The sequence below is a fragment of the Phyllostomus hastatus genome, unplaced genomic scaffold (genome assembly GCF_019186645.2).
Source record: "Phyllostomus hastatus isolate PE091 unplaced genomic scaffold, TTU_PhHast_1.1 phas_contig_57, whole genome shotgun sequence".
Lineage (NCBI taxonomy): Eukaryota > Metazoa > Chordata > Mammalia > Chiroptera > Phyllostomidae > Phyllostomus > Phyllostomus hastatus.
The window spans coordinates 1195626-1208358 of NW_025333912.1; the positions used below are offsets into that span (position 1 = coordinate 1195626).

General features: G+C 38.3%; 1 pseudogene; it reads right to left on the bottom strand.

Annotated features, from left to right (window-relative positions):
- Positions 1-7582: 7582 nt before the first annotated feature.
- LOC123824492 lies at positions 7583-7738 on the bottom strand (annotated as a pseudogene).
- Positions 7739-12733: the final 4995 nt, after the last annotated feature.

A 12733-nucleotide genomic window follows, 5' to 3' on the forward strand; every position in this document is an offset into this window, starting at 1 on the left:
TTGCTTGTATTTCGCTTTTGGTTAAAATCTGGAACCAAGATGATGTAAAAATATGTTTTTTTCTAAACCTTTGTTTTCATTAACATTGTAGAAATAGCAAATTTTCCTTCAATGTTATTTTGGGTTTGTGAAATTTCATGTGTCAGCTATTTTAAGTATCAGCTATAGATCAAATGGTTAGAGAAAGACTGACTCACTCTCATCTAAGACTTCACCCCGGCAAACCCAGATGCAGGGCTCATGCTGTGCTGCATGTTTGTGCTCGGAGACTGGTGAGGGGAGCGCTTGAAGCTGTTCCTTTCTAGGCCAGTGGCTGTGTGCAACAGTTCCTTTCCATTTTTCCTGGCTCCCAGATACCACTGCAAGAGGGAATAACTTAACTTCTGATTATCTTTTCATGTGAGTTTTGATTTGGCCTCCAAGATACGGTCTCGAAGATATGGAGACCAAGATTTGGTCCCTAAGAGAATTTCCAAGTTATTGGCTGATGTTGGGCATTCCAGGGTCTTTCTCCATGGTAGGAATCTAGTGAGGTGTTGGGAAAGGCCACGGATTTGGGAGTCATAGGTTTGGATCACTAGTTGTACATTGGTTAACTGCTCTGAGCCTCAGTGTTTTCATCTGTAACATGGACATTTGGGGTGATGATGTGCATCTCATAGGGCTGCTGAAGGTAGTAAATTAGGTAATGGATGAAAAATATGTTGTCCAGGGCTTAGTTTATTGTAGGCACTCAATGCTCATTTATTTTCCTTTTCCTCTATTATGACCTGAAAACCAGTTTAATTTACTGTGAACCCTTAGTTGGGTATCTCATGAGCCTTTATGTCTTTCTCCCCAGGAAACAATTTAGGTAGTATTCTAAATGCTTAGTAAATTGTGCTAAGCTAATAGTAATATTAGTGCTAAACTAATATTAAAAATCTGGGAGATCTTTTGTTCTCTCTCCCTTCCTACTTCCCCCTCTTCCTTCCTTTCTTTCTTCCTTCCTTCCTCCCTCCCTTCCTTCCTTCTCTTCTTCATTTCTTTGTTTCCTTCTTTCTTGGTATTGACTCAGAAGGTACTGGCTCATGTATTATGGAGGCTGAGAAGTCTCATCTGCAGGCTGGACCCTCAGAAAAGCTGGTGGTGTAGTTCAAAGGCCCAAAAACAAGAGAACCAGTGGTGTAGCTTCCAGCCAGTCTAAAGGCCTGAGAACCAGGAGCTCCCAGGGTAGGAAAAGATTGATGTTCCAGCTCAAACAAGCAGAGAGAGAGAGAGAGAGAGAGAGAGAGAGAGATAGATATTGAGATTCAAACTTGATATCCACTCATATTGGGGAGGACCATCTGCTTTGCTTAGTTCACCAATTCAAATTCCATTCTCTTCTGGAAACACCCTCACAGGCATATCCAGAATCAATGTTTAATTAGTGATCTGGGTATCCCATGGCCCAGTCCAGTTGACACATAAAATTAACCATCCAAGTGGCAATTGTTTATCAACTTATATTATCATCAGCAGAGTATGAGAGAAGTTGATTTCCTAAATGCTTGCTGACACAGGACATTTTTAATTTTGAAAATTATGTGGTGGTTACAGTGGGGGAAGGTACAAATTTTTTTAGCAGAAAAATGGCATATTGTTACAATGGCTAGTATGTATACTGCATCTACTATACATCTACCTATTTTGTAAATTTACTATTAGTTTGGAAAAGATGTTTAATTTTGTTGTTATATTTAGATATTTTAAATTATATTATATCCATAGATTTTTTGGAGCAAATAGATATTGAGTTTTACTAAATATTTGTTGGTCCTCTATTTAGATATTTTTTCTCCTTTGACTTTACTTTTTAAAAACAAATGCTATTTTTTTGGCAATTAGTTTATTTCTATTCAAACTAAAGTCCTTTACAGTTGGGTCTTACAAAGTTTTTACTTATCAAATTTCAGCTTCATTCTCTGAATATTCAAATACATTTGTCGACTGCTTTTAGAGGAGAGACTGTGAAGGGATGATGATAAATCTAGAAATAGAATTCTGATCTTTTGAATGTAAAATTATGATACGCAGAGTCCCGTCCAGTGGTTCTAAATCCAGACAGCGTCTGAATCACCAAGGTGCGAAAAAATACCCGAGCCTGGGCACCGCCACAGACCCACTAAGAATGTGAAGTAGGTCTGAGATGTTATTTTTTCAAAGCCTCCCAGGTGACCTAATGGGTAAGCAGGATAAAAACAAACAAACAAATACCCCCCCCCCCCCCCCGCCCCGCCACAAGGTGATGGACACAAGTTCAAATCTAAACTGTCTCTACTCAGCTGTGGTCTCTTGGTCAAACCACCTAAAATACCTGGGCCTTCCGAGAGCTGAGAGGAGGGGAAAAACCTGTGGAATCTCGGCTCTCCACCTGTTCTATAATAAGCCCAGGCTTCCACAAGCCAAGACTGTCCACAGCCTGATGGTTTCATAAAGAAATGTTAACATCGCAGGTACATGCTGATGTATTTGATAGAGCATATCTGTGCGGTTTATATACAGAGTGTATCATTTGAAATTAAAATAGAGGAAGTTTTAAGTGATTTCACTTCAGGGTCCTTGTTAAAGGCCGGGTAGCGCTGCCAGTTCTTCTGTGAGAATTACAGATTAGCAAAGTGAGAATTGTAGCAGTTTGGCTGTAAAGATATTAAAAAGTCTAGTAAGTTTAAGTTATTTTCACTCCAGGAAAACTATAATCATTTGAAAGATCGAAGAACAAGAGTGAAATTTAAAATAAGGTTACATATGCACAGATCACTGTGTTGTTGGTAAAGAAGCTGTGGGTGATTGTTTCCTCTTATTTCATTATACTATTGGGCTAATAACTTTATATTAAAAAAGAATTTGAAGTAGTTACTAAGAATGTTTTAAACCCATAGTATTTTTTTAAGTATTTTTTAAAGATTTTATTTATTTATTTTTAGAGAGGAAAGGGAGGGAGATAGAGAGAGAGAGAGAGAGAAACATCAATGTGCGGTTGCTGGGGGTCATGGCCTGCAACCCAGGCACGTACCCTGACTGGGAATTGAACCTGTGACACTTTGGTTCGCAGTCTGTGCTCAATCCACTGAGCTACGCCAGCCAGGGCTTTAAACCCATAGTATTTTTTAAATAACTTTACTTGACAGACAAGGAAATCATCTCAGTTCAGACCAAGAATAACTTTTCCTTTACTGAAATATCAATGTATTACTGGACATAAATGTTAAAATGTCACCGAGAACCCTCTTTATCTAATTCTCAATATCTGAGCAAATACAATATTCTTGATTAATCCTTTGCATAGAAGTTCTAGAATTGAGAGTTTGCTGACCACACAACTTAAAAAAGAAACACATTATAATATTTCAAAGTGGAGCTAAAAAAATAAACCCTAAGAGTTCAAGTGTCCAAAGGTCTGAATTTATGTGTTGATATGAGTTGATGTAAGGTTCCATGGCCTTATTATCAAATCTTTCTAGACGAGCATCATTATTAACTTTTTATGCAACAACTGTTTCTGTATTGAATGAAAACAATGCAGGAGGTGATGAGACCGTGAGTGGCAGGCACAGATTTCTTCGTTCAACTCTTAAAGGGGTGCTTGTGTGAAAAACAGCATAAAAGATGAAAGAACCCAGGTTTCTCATAAAATTTAAATTGTATAAATTCATGAACTAAAATTACTGCTTTCACCTCCCCTGTTTTTCCCAGTATATTTTCTGAACTAGGGCAAGTAAGCTAAAATTCATAATTTATAAACAATCTGTGGAAAAAGTAGTGAATTATTTACAACAATTTTGAAAAATGTGTTTGTATCTTACACAAAAATTAGCTACTCTGTTCATCACAATGGTGCCACAAATATGCTGGAAATTAGGACTTGCAGAAGTGAGTTTGGAAAAATAGAGTCCTGTAACTCAATCCGAGATTGGAAAACCAAGCTGATCCTGAATGGTCTATTTAAACAAGTGCCAATTATTGAATAATTCTCTGACCTACACAGAAAGTTATTGTATATGGAAAGATTTTTTTTCCCTGGGAGTGCTTTATTCCAGATGCCCTTTTAAATTGTTTTTAATTCTCTGTGGGCAGTAGATAACTAAACCTACAGAATGTAGTAATGGCAGGGAGGAAGCAATCACGCTGGCCACTTCTAGTTCAGAGTCATGGAAAAGGCATCTGTTATATATGAATTGCAGACTATAAGGACTTTGACAGTTCATAGACCAGACCTAATTTATTAAACTAAGTTTCTAATATAAACAGTAATTTGTTTCAGGCACTGACACTGCAGGTCTGGATTATGTGAACCAAATAGAAAGAACTGTATTTCTCTTTCGGGCACTGAAAGAAAATAATCTAATATGTCATAATAGTAAATATGATGAACATGGCCAGCCTTCCTGAGCAGGAGTTGATTCACACTTTCTCCTTTTTAAATTTTCCAGAAGTTATTTTGAAAGTACTGAGGCATGGTTTATAAGCTTCGAAGCACACCTGTGCGTTATATTCCAACGGTACGAGAAAACGGAGAGACTACTTGAAGAGGTTCCATCTTTCAAGCATTTTCAGTCTGAGATATCATTTAGTTTAAACTGATAAAAGTAGTCTCAATACAAAGTCAACTGTTTGATTAGAAATATATGAAGATTCTGGTGACCCTGTTGTCTAATTTTGTAGATGACGTTTGATGACTCAGGGATCCTGAAATCTACATATTAAAAGAACCTAGGTATTTGAAAAAGACCATGGACTAAATATAGCTTTATTTTGAGACTTATTAAGGTATATTTTAAATTGGTCAAACAACCAGCATGTGGCTAGTTTTTTAAGTGGCTGTGCTCTTTGTTTGTGAAAGTATTAACATATTCTCACATACACCCAGTACCCATTATTAAATTATTTGTTTGCTGCCAACTCCTGTGCTAGGCAAGGAAGAATCTAAAAATCCTCTGTTTTTCTTGTTCTAAAGGGCAGCATATTAGCTAGGATGATTTTGGATGCAAGTAACAAACTCATCCTAAAATGTGGCTAAAACATGAAGGGCATTTTATTATCTCACAAAACAAGAAGTAAAGTGGAGGCTCTGTCAGGGTAGCTCAGTTGGTTAGAGCATCGGGTTCGATCCCTGGTCAAGTTTAAGAATAAACCAAAGAATGCATAACTGAGTGAAGCAACAAATTGATGTCTTTGTCCCCCCCCTCCCCGCCCCCCGCCTCCTCTCTCAAGTCAGAAAAAAAAGTGCCCCAGCTGGTGTGGTTCAGTGGATTGAGTGCTGGTCTGTGAATCAAAGGATTGCCAGTTTGAATCCCAGTCAGGGCACGTTCCTGAGTTGTGGGCCAGGTCCCCAGTGAGGGGTGTATGAGAGGCAACCACACATTGAAGTTTCTCTCCCTCTCTTTCTCCCTCCCTTCCTCTCTGTCTAAAAATAAATAAATAACATCTTTTTAAAAAGTACAGTGGATGGCATTTCCATGCCTGGTAAGTCAATGGCATTCTCTTTGTTTCACTCAATGTTGTCCCAATACACAGTGGGGTGAGTTTCTATCATGTGTCCCTTTGTAAAGGAGAAGGACTCTTTCTCCAGAATCTGAAATTAGATATTTCCCTTGACTTATTGGTCAGTGGTTGGGTCATGCAGCCTTGCCTACGTTGACCACGGTCAGGAGAAAGGGATTTTTCTGACGGGCATGAACTCTCAACGATCTAGTCCCCGCCACAAAGGATAAGGCTGTCTGACACCTAATCAAAGTCGAGGTACACTTAACAAGAAGGAAGAGGAAAGCTGCCATTAAGTATGCAGCCAGCAGTGTCTGCCAAAGGTAAGAATAAAAACAATTTATCGATGACACCTGAACAATAGATCGTAGGCATAAAAGGGAAATCTATACAATATTACTTTATTACCCACATGCAACTGGGAATAACTCTTTTAGTATTTTTCCATGAAGCATTTTATAAAATGTAAATAAAAATCTTTGTAGCATAGTATATTTCCAATAAAGTAAAATTCCAGAAAAGGCAATGTGATAGACAAAAACATTTAGATCATTCTGGTTAAATTGACTACGCTTAGTTTTCTGAAGCCATTTTGGTTTCTGTGACCGTGAACTGACAAAATATTTTTTGAATACAACTAGCCAATAAGCTTTTTTCATGTTTCAGAGAAGCACTCTGACTTTTTCTCCTACCTAATCACTCACTCATCAGGGGTAATGCTGGCTTGGTGTGGGGGAAATGAGAGGAAGATCAGAGGAAGAGGAGGAGGGAGAGGGAAGGAAGGAGAGGGTGCAAAGCGAAACAGAGGGAACTAATTATTGGGGATAGCACGTCATTCACGGTTCTTTATTTTACTATATTGGGTGGTAGATGCATTTGTTCTTGCTTGGAACAAGTTGACTTAAATCATTTTCTTTTATTCTTTAAGGCTAGACTTTGCTATATAACTTGAATTCATATCCAATAGACTTAAAAATGTATTTTCTTCCTAGTATATGGGCCTACCTCATTGATAATGGTGGTGACTTAGTGGAAGGGATTATTAGCTGCCACATTTTAGGGTCCTCCAATAGTAGCTTAAGAAAATTGTCTTCTTCAGTCAATAAAGTTGGAGTCCTGCTGGAACTATAAGCAGCTGTACTCATTCTAGGTGTTTCTGTCTCTAGCACAAAAATTATATACCCCCTAATCTTTGAAATTATTTTAAAGGGGGAAGAGAGATGTAAAATGGAAAAAAAACTGCTTTAGTTAGAAACACACTAATTCAGGATGCATCTTTAAACAGTAAGATATCTGGATAATAACTGCAATGCTTTCCCCCAACTTTACCTGAGATAGCGCATGATCCTTCCTTCAGATGCGGAACAGTGACTTACCTGGCTATTGGTCTGATTCTGCCTGCAAAGGTGCTGTATCCATGGGGCACGGCGTACAAAGCAAGGAAAGTGGAAAACAGGCAAACAAACAATAACAAGAGCAAATCCAGCTTTATTTCACAGCTGTGGAGGTTTCAGATTGAGATGTGCACACTTCCATGTGCAAGCAATTCCTTAGAAAAGGTGTTAGTTGCACACAGGTTCACAGTTTGTAAGACTGCAGTTTTCACGGTAAGAGTCATTACTGCATTTTTGTTTATAATAGCTTTTTTTGTTGTTGTTTAAAGTATACGTTTTTAATATTGTCCTTGGATTGAAAAACTTTGGTATAGTGAAGTCAATATATAAGAAAGTCAGTCTGGGGTTTCCATGAGCCAGGAGCTCACATTAAAATGAGGTCATGCAAAATGCCCATTATGTGTCCCCCACTCCACCCCAGCATTCTTCTCTTGAAAAAAGGATTAGAAGAGAAAATCATTCAGAAAGAAAGCATTTTATTTGAAGTCAGGACACTTGAATTCTATTTTTTTAAATGGCTTCACATTTATTAATGAACCAACCTACTACTGAAGGAAAATTATCAAGAGAAAAATAATCCAATTCCCAGTATAACACCAAACTGTCCCGACGGCAGTGGTCTTTTCGGTGACCTCAAGAGGCAGACGACATGAACATGTGAGACGTCTCTGACGTGCCCTTCCTTATAGACCCAGATCGGCTCTTCTCCAGTGTCTCCTCTTGCAGTTGTACCTGACTTTGTGACCATTTTTCATCCGAATCCACTGGGGAATGGGCCGATTCTGCTTTTATTTCTTGGCCAGGAACCTCTTGATCCTGAAAGTCTTCTGAGAAGACATGGCGAAAGGACACGTGAGTTCCTGTTCTGCCATCCCCCTGATTTTCACTTGTCTCTGTGCTTTAGTAAGCCTGATACAATTTGTGTATTTCTGATTCACAGTGATTGCCATTTTGAACAGGACAGAGTCCTTGAGTTTTCCTCTTCTGTAGCAATAAAACTCCACGATTCTTAGAAGCCTAGATTCTTTCTAGTGGATGAATGATCTTTGCTTTGCACGCTCTGCCTAGAATACTCAGGAGAAATTTTTTAACATTTCAACAGAAGGATTTGTTCTTACTAAGCAGCTCCATGCTTGTTCGATCCATGGAATGAGGTGCACCTGTCCTGAATGTAATTTGCCGACTAGGAGAACATCTCGTGTTATACATAGATTTTCTAAAACCAAGACAGTGCAGACATACAATCACACCTGCAAAAGAATTCAATTAGAAAATTACTTGTGCATGTGTTCAGTAGTGAATTTCATTAAAAATAAAGCACATTCTGTACATTCACTATGGTTTTCTTATATTGGAATGTTGTTTGAGTTTCTCTTTGCTGTAGTATTATTTCTGATTTCAGTGTAAAACTTTAAAAGGCATTTAAGTTTGAAGTGTGCATGGCTTACTTCCTTTAAGAGAAGCAAAATGAGCAGAACTTTCTAGGGTTATAAAAACTGTGTCTTTTTAAAGTTGAAAAATAAGCCTTTGAATGTTTATGAACTTTTGAAAAGTATCCATTTAAGTTTGATATTTAAAAGAATTTCCATTTCTTCATTTTAAGGCATTATGTTAAAATAAGGTAATAAAAAGTAGAATTTAGAATATACCTTTAAGCCTATATGGTTCTTTTATTTCTTCACTGGATCTCATCTAAAAGGAGAAACCATTACTGCCATTAGTTACTGCTTGGATCATGAACTCCAGGCAAACATGTGACTTTTTATTTGTGACTGTATTTAATTTTAATTGATTATCAACTTTTTGATAGGACATGGGAAGCAGGTATAAATCATAATACAGGAAATTATTGGCCAATTATATTTAAAAGCTTTGGGGTTCATCATATCAAACAAGAAATTCAATTCACTCATTTTAAATAAGAATAAAGCATTATTCCAAATAGTCTCTTTATCTAGTTTAGAGGGGATTAAATATGATATATCAAATTCTGAAACATTTGTCTTCAATAAAATTTGGGCACTATTTTCCCAATTTACACTTTCATTCATGCTTTAGTTGGGATAATATAATTGCTCTATTTTTGATTCATTCTCACAATAAACTATTATTCCTTAAATGTATTGCCTGTAAATAATACCTTAATAACTATATTTTTCTTACCAATGAGTATTTTTATCAGTTAAGAAAGTATCTAATTATCAAAATACAGACTTTGGTATGATACCCTAAGTGCGGCAGAGTTACTCTCAGGCAGAGAGTCACGTCAGAGTCTAAGGGAGCAGAAAACACTGTGATTAGTTTATCACTAACGGTCCTACCTGTCACCACTGGTGCTGAATTACCGGGGGCAGGCCTGGATTTCAGTAGCTCAGTCAGATGATACCTCACACCATCTTTAGGGTCAATAGCCAGATATACTAAGTAGTTCTTTAGGATCTCAGGGAGAGGAAGTTGTAGAAGCAGGCCATTGTTTCTTACTGTGTTTCCTGACCACCCTGTGCACTTGGGACCCTGAGGGTGTGATTGTTTTTGACTCCTTTTCACAGTGAACCCCTCCCCTAGCCCCTGCATCCTGTTTCTCAAACTCTGGGGATGGTCTCTCAGAGAGGGGACTGGGAAGATGGCAGCTGTGGGGATGGGAGTTGGGTAGGTTCCTGGTGTACTTACTTCTTTGCATAAGATGGGATGTAGGAAACAGATTATCCTTCTAATTTTTAAGGCTATTTCCAAGAGCTATAGTCTATAAAGTGACATTAAGTTTGTGTGTGTTAAAGAGACCAGGAAGGAGAGTGAGCATGGAGAACATATGGTGCTATGGTCTAGATATTTGTGTGCCCCCAAATTCATATGCTGGCATCCTACCTGCGAAGGTGATAGTATTAGGAGGTGGGGCCTTTGGGAGGTGATCCGGTCATGAGGCCAGCACCCTCGGGATTGGGATCAGTGCCCTAATGAAAGACCACAGAGAGCTAGCTCATCCCTTCCACTAGTGAGGACTCTCGGAAAGGTGAGGTCCATTAACCAGGAAGTGGGCCCTCACCAGACATCTGTACATGATCTTGGACTTCCCAGTCTTTAGAACTGTGTGAAATAATGTTTGTTGTTGATAAGCCCCCAGTTTGCAATATTTTTTTATTATAGTAGCCTGAATGGACTGATGCATATGGTCATTTATATGGTAAACTGTTTTGACTCTAATTCTCTTTCTTATGCATTTTTATTTTGAAAAGTCTGCTGTCTTTGAAGTCTTTGAGAGCAACCTATGTGGAAATTATTTTCTGGAATGAAGAGTGGAATAGGAATATAAACTTATAAAAATAATGACAATAAGCAGAAGTCCTTCCTGCTTGAAATGACAGGTGGGCTGCTAGGTGCCTGTTTTTGTTGCTCTAAAGCAGAGAAGAGAAGCTTAATTTTCTCCAGTATGTTAATCATGGGGAAGAGGAGAGGGGTAGAAAATAACAGGGCTGTAATATGGACACATCCTAACACCTACTTCTCTACAATGAATTTTCCTAGACCTGTGCCCAGAACACTGCAAATAGGGCCACACCAGACTAACAGTTGTACGACAGTTCCCACACACGTAGACCCCAGCATCCCTCGTGCCCCAGCATTCATGCATCCAGTACACCTATAGTTTAGGGTCAGCAAACTCTAATGCTCCCATGGGCCCAGGTAGTTAATCAATGAGTAAAGCGCAAGCTGTGGACACCTGGGGACACACAAGTTTATACTCAACTGGGGCCTGGTGACAGCTTTAAATTATTTTTTATTTTTTGCTAACTATGAATGCAGTTTTCAAGAGAAACCACAAGTTTGGATTTTCATGGAAAAGACAGACTCTTAATTTTTAAAAAAAGATTTTATTTATTTTTTTTTAGAGAGAGGGGAAGGGAGGGAGAAAGAGAGGGAGAGAAACATTGATGTGTGAGAGAAACTGGGGACCTGGCCTGCATCCCAGGCATGTGCCCTGACTGGGAATTGAACCTGCAACCTTTTGCATGGCAGGCTGGCACTCAACCCACTGAGCAACACCTTCCAGAGCAGAAAAGACAGACTATTTAATGTGAGATCTAACAATTTTTAAATGTTGGCAATGGAATGAAACTTAGAAAAGGAAAAGAACCCACCTTCCAGTCAGACTGCAGCAGTGAGCTTGACACCCCGGATCGAGGTGCATTCTGGCTGCTGGGAAAGCTAACAACGACAGGAACCAACACTATCTTCTGACGAGCCCTCCCCCACCCCTGCCCCACCATGCGCTTCTTGGAGGGGGAGTGTACTCATACACAGACATGTTCACTAAAGCCGCCTTTGTGCTCAGATCACACGTGGATAGCTTTTACGTCCACAAACAGGGAGAATTTGACCAAACCCTACTTAGATTTTTAATATTTAGAGTTAATAGTAGTGTTTTTTTTGTATTCTAGTATATACATGTATTTCTATGCATTAAAATGCCAGTGTTAGAGTAATATGATTATTTTGGCATTAAAAATCTGAAACTTGAATCATTTACATTTCAAGGCATAGTGAGAATGAAATTTTTAAAATCAAATAGTTTAGAAAGTATTTTTTGTGCTTCCATAACCTTCATATGGAAGAAGAAATATGGTAATCAACAAAACAAAAGTTTCTTCTGCAACAAGAACATATGCAGTGATACTCTACTTCAAAGGCCAGGGAGAGGGCCCTCCCCGGACCTGTCTGTGCCACCTCTGTTACTGTACTTTTGTAGGGGTGTGCTTTCAATCGCCAGCAGTCCGTTTTCTTTTTCTAATTCACACAAAATTAGTTCTGTCAAGTTTTTCAAAGCAATTACTAGCTATTTTAGTCTATGAAAACTGTATATGATACCAAGCAGTGCTAAGTTGTTTTGCAAAAGTGAAACATATACAATGAAGCATACTACCAAAAATATAGTAATTAACAGGGAAGAATGCAGTTTCATTTGAGGAAAAAAAAAGGCCTAAATCTCAGCACAGACAAATCCCAGATTCTCTGACTGCTACTCAGGTGCTCAGCTGGGCTGCCTGGTACAACCCACTCTGTGTTTGAACTCCAGAGCCCACTCATGGCAGCGTTTGCCCAGGTCCACGGATCGTGTTAGCATTTGCTGGGAGAGGACAGGATGCTTGACATCTTGAATAGATTGTAGAAGTTATGAATGCTCCATTCTCCTTTTATGGAGGTTATTAAATTTTGTAATTTACTTTATGCCTCTGTGATATATTATTTACTTAAAAAACAATAGCATTGTTTGTTGTTGAAATGGAAAAAACTAAGATCACAATAAATAGCTCTTGTTAGATACAATATATAAGGCAATGGCCATTGCGATTTTTCCAAATGTGAAAATTCCAAAGGGTTGCATCCAGATTTTCAGAGCCAAAAAGGGATACTGAGCAAAAACAAGCAAACTACAAAAATGTAATCTCTCAGGGCATGAAAATTACATTAGATTTGATAGAAGCCTTTCAATAGAGACCACTTAAACAAGTCAGGCTAAACTATCAATTTGCATTAAATATTTCATATATGCCAATGAAACACATCTGAGACTAGTTTGAAATCCACATCGCCGAAAAGGAAACCACCAATGAATATTACTATTTAACATTTACAGTGATATCATAGGAATAAACATTTTCATAATAGTTCTTATTAACTGCATCCCTTGATCCAACATTCTCAATGACATTCAGAAAATTGTTTCTCATTACTGAGCAGTAGGAAAGTCCTGGGCTATTTATAGTTCACAGAGAGGCTAAGCCTGCTGGCAGTAAATTCCACTGTAGTTCTGATACACCTAACCGTGGGGTCTAAGC